Below are 3,798 nucleotides of genomic sequence, written 5' to 3' on the forward strand. Positions count from 1 at the left end.
AATTGGATGAAGACAGTAGGAAAGCAGAGAGACGGAAGGGACAAGCATCTTCATACGCTAATCTAAAGCTCTCACCAATGATATACATAAGTATCTCTATCTTTATCTTTATGCTTTATTCATATATCACCCATACCCATCTGAGTTTGCCTGACTAAGATTTACAAGGTGACCATAGCTTGCTTCATACCAACAATCTCCATGGGATCGACCCTTACTCGCGTAAGGTTTATTACTTGGACGACCCAGTGCACTTGCTGGTTAGTTGTGTGAAGTTGTGTTTATGCCATGGTATTGAGCACCAAGTATTTGGGGCCATTACTAGGGATTATTTGAGTTGTGAAAAGTAGTGATCACAATTTCGTGCACCAAGTTTTTGGCGCCGTTGCCGGGGATTGTTTCGAGTATGGACAACTGACGGTTCATCTTGTTGCTTAGATTAGGTATTTTTCAGAGTTCTTAAGAATGAATTCTAGTGTTTCAAGGTGATGTTCTTATCATCACCAAAGCTGATTGATTCTCATCAATTTAGCTCTTGAATGCAATGTTTTGCTGAAGCTTGGCTATTCATGTCTAATTCCTTTAGACTAAAGCTTTAGACTAGCATTGCATGATTCCTAGAATTCTCATTAAGAATTTTGATATCTTTATTTTACTTTTTCACCTAATTTTCGAAAAAACCAAAAAAAAAATTTTACAAAATCATAAAAACCAAAAATATTTTATGTTTCTTGTTTGAGTCTAGTGTCTTATTTTAAGTTTGGTGTCTTGCATGCATTGTTTATTTGATCTTGGTTCTATTTTCAAGTCAATAGTACAGGGAACTGAAGATTCAGAACATGCAGCAGAGGAATTACACAGAAAAAGCTGGGCGTTCAAAACGCCCAGTGAAGAAGGACAAACTGGCGTTTAAACGCCAGCTAGGGTGCCTGGTTGGGCGTTTAACGCCCAAAAAGGTAGTGCATTGGGCGTTAAACGCCAGAATGTGCACCATTCTGGGCGTTTAATGCCAGGATGGCACAAGAGGGAAGATTCTGTTTTTAATTCAGATTTTTTTTCAAGTTTTCAAAGTTTTTCAAAATCAAATCTTTTTCAAATCAAATCTTTTCAATCAAATGTTTTCAAAATTAATTTCTTTCCTTTTTCAAAGATACTTGCTAACAATTAATGATTTGATTCAACATTTCAAGTATGTTGCCTTTTCTGTTGAGAAAGGTTTAATGTTTGAATCATATCTTTTCTTGTTAGCCAAGTTATTAATTTTTTAAAATCAAATCTCTTTTTTAAAAATTGTTTTCAAATCATATCTTTTCAATCATATCTTTTTAAAACCATAACTTTTCAATCAAATCTTTTTAATCACATCTTTTTCAAAATAGTTTTCAATCATATCTTTTTAAATTCTAATTTCAAAATCTTTTTCAAAAATCACTTTATTTCTTTCCCACTTTTAGTTTTCGAAAATTATCAATCAATTTTTCAAAATGTTTTTAAAATATTTTTACTTAATTTTCGAAAATTTCTTCCCCTCTTCTCACATCCTTCTATTTATGGAGTACCACTCCTCCTCAATGCACAATTCGAACTCTATCTGATTAAGTTCGAATTCTTCTACCTCTTCCTTCTAATTTTCTTCTTCTCTGACACCTCAAGGAATCTCTATACTGTGACATAGAGGATTCCACATTTTCTTGTTCTCTTCTCTTTCATATGAGCAGGAACAAAGACAAAGGCATTCTTGTTGAAGCTGACCCTGAACCTGAAAGGACCTTGAAGCGAAAGCTAAGAGAAGCTAAGGCACAACTCTCTGTAGAGGACCTAACAGAAATCTTCAAAGAAGAAGAACCCATGGCAGCCGAAAACAACAACAATGCAAGGAAGGTGCTGGGTGACTTTACTACACCTACTCCCGACTTCTATGGGAGAAGCATCTCTATCCCTGCCATTGGAGCAAACAACTTTGAGCTTAAGCCTCAATTAGTTTCTCTAATGCAACAGAATTGCAAGTTCCATGGACTTCCACTGGAAGATCCTCATCAGTTCTTAGCTGAATTCTTGCAAATCTGTAACACTGTCAAGACTAATGGGGTTAACCCTGAGGTCTACAGACTTATGCTATTCCCTTTTGCTGTAAGAGACAGAGCTAGAATATGGTTGGACTCACAACCTAAAGAAAGCCTGAACTCTTGGGAAAAGCTAGTCAATGCCTTCTTGGTAAAGTTCTTTCCACCTCAAAAATTGAGTAAGCTTAGAGTGGAAGTCCAAACCTTCAGACAGAAGGAAGGTGAATCCATCTATGAAGCTTGGGAAAGATACAAACAATTAATCAGAAAGTGTCCCTCTGACATGCTTTCTGAATGGGGTATCATAGGTATTTTTTATGATGGTCTCTCTGAACTATCCAAGATGTCTTTGGATAGCTCTGTGATGAGCGGATAATTTGTATACTTTTTGGCATTGTTTTTAGTATGTTTTTGGTATCTTTTAGTTAGTTTTTAGTATATTTTTATTAGTTTTTAGTTAAAATTCACTTTTCTGGACTTCACTATGAGTTTGTGTATTTTTCTGTGATTTCAGGTATTTTCTGGCTGAAATTGAGGGACCTGAGCAAAAATCTGATTCAGAGACTGAAAAGCACTGCAGATGCTGTTGGATTCTGACCTCCCTGCACTCGAAGTGGATTTTCTGGAGCTACAGAAGCCCAATTAGCGCGCTCTCAACGGCGTTGGAAAGTAGACATCCTGGGCTTTCCAGCAATATATAATAGTCCATACTTTGCCCAAGATTTGATGGCCTAAACCGGCGTTCAAAGTCACCTCAAGGAATTCCAGCGTTAAACGCCGGAACTGGCACCTAATTGGGAGTTAAACGCCCAAACTGGCACTAAAGCTGGCGTTTAACTCCAAGAAGAGTCTCTACACGAAAATGCTTCATTGCTCAGCCCAAGCACACACCAAGTGGGCCCGGAAGTGGATTTTTATGTCATTTACTCATCTTTGTACACCTTAGGCTACTAGTTATCTATAAGTAGGACCTTTTACTATTGTATCAAGGACTTTGGTAGCTATCTTCGTTTTATGCTATCTTAGATCATTGGGAGGCTGGCCATTCGGCCATGCCTAGACCTTATGCTTATGTATTTTCAACGGTGGAGTTTCTACACACCATAGATTAAGGTGTGGAGCTCTGCTGTACCTCGAGTATTAATGCAATTACTATTGTTCTTCCATTCAATTCCACTTGTTCTTTGTCCAAGATATCACTTGTTCTTCAACTTGATGAAGGTGATGATTGACGCCCATCACCATTCTCACTCATGAACAAGGTGACTGACAACCATTCTTGTTCTACAAGCATCTGAGGCTTAGTGAATATCTCTTGGATTCCTGATTGCACGATGCATGGTTTATCGCCTGACAACCGAGTGCTCGCCTGACAAACGAGCCAACCATTCTGTGAGATCAGAGTCTTCGTGGTATAGGCGAGAACTGATGGCAGCATTCATGAGAATCCGGAAGGTCTAACCTTGTCTGTGGTATTCTGAGTAGGATTCAATGACTGAATGACTGTGACGTGCTTCAAACTCCTGAGGGCGGGGCGTTAGTGACAGACGCCAAAAGAATCACTGGATTCTATTCCGGTCTGATTGAGAACCGACAGATGAATTCCGCTATGCTGTGACCAGAGCATATGCAATTGTTTTCAATGAGAGGATGGGAGGTAGCTGCTGACAACAGTGAAACCCTGCACGAGCTTGCCATGGAAAGGAGTAAGAAGGATTGGATGAAGGCAGTAGGA

At 38.5% G+C, this 3,798-nt stretch overlaps 1 non-coding gene across 1 annotated transcript; it reads right to left on the reverse strand.

The window, feature by feature from the left end:
• Window positions 1–2,244: 2,244 nt before the first annotated feature.
• LOC130978218 (small nucleolar RNA R71) lies at window positions 2,245–2,352 on the reverse strand. Its single transcript, XR_009085874.1, has one exon. It is a non-coding gene; the product is annotated as a small nucleolar RNA R71 (small nucleolar RNA).
• Window positions 2,353–3,798: the final 1,446 nt, after the last annotated feature.

The sequence above is a fragment of the Arachis stenosperma genome, chromosome 4 (assembly GCF_014773155.1).
Source record: "Arachis stenosperma cultivar V10309 chromosome 4, arast.V10309.gnm1.PFL2, whole genome shotgun sequence".
Taxonomy (NCBI): domain Eukaryota; kingdom Viridiplantae; phylum Streptophyta; class Magnoliopsida; order Fabales; family Fabaceae; genus Arachis; species Arachis stenosperma.